Raw genomic sequence first — 369 nt, 5'->3', positions numbered from 1 at the left:
CTCAGGCGTCATTGCGTCATCGTTTGCGTCATGACGTAACCGTTTGCGTGCCTGCTTCATAAAGCCAACCTCACGGAAACCCCTCACAGCTGACACCAACAAAACAACAATGGCCGATTGTGCTCCAGCTTCCTCTGTACCTCTTCGGAAGACCAGATTCCCAGTAGGTAGCTGGTCTCTTCAGTGGACCACTGCTGCTTGTTTAGTTTCTCCATCGTTGTGTACAAACTGGATAAACGCGGGCTTTTTGATGTTGTTCAGGAGTTGATCCCCGCCCCTCGCCCCTCGCCCCTCGCCCCTCGCCCCTCGCCCCTCGCCCCGCCTCGATGTAAGCGTGACGTATGCGGTGTCTTTTGCTCTAGCCGGACT

The 369-nt window shown here is 55.6% G+C and overlaps 1 protein-coding gene across 8 annotated transcripts in view; it reads left to right on the top strand.

Annotated features, from left to right (window-relative positions):
* LOC104950734 (rho guanine nucleotide exchange factor 9) overlaps window positions 1-369 on the top strand; it is a 57,430-nt gene that overhangs the window by 30,916 nt on the left and 26,145 nt on the right. The window lies entirely within an intron of this gene.

The sequence above is a fragment of the Notothenia coriiceps genome, unplaced genomic scaffold, assembly GCF_000735185.1.
Source record: "Notothenia coriiceps isolate Sejong01 unplaced genomic scaffold, NC01 NC01_scaffold00017981, whole genome shotgun sequence".
In the NCBI taxonomy this organism is placed as follows: domain Eukaryota; kingdom Metazoa; phylum Chordata; class Actinopteri; order Perciformes; family Nototheniidae; genus Notothenia; species Notothenia coriiceps.
This window is presented reverse-complemented; position numbering and strand designations above follow the sequence as displayed.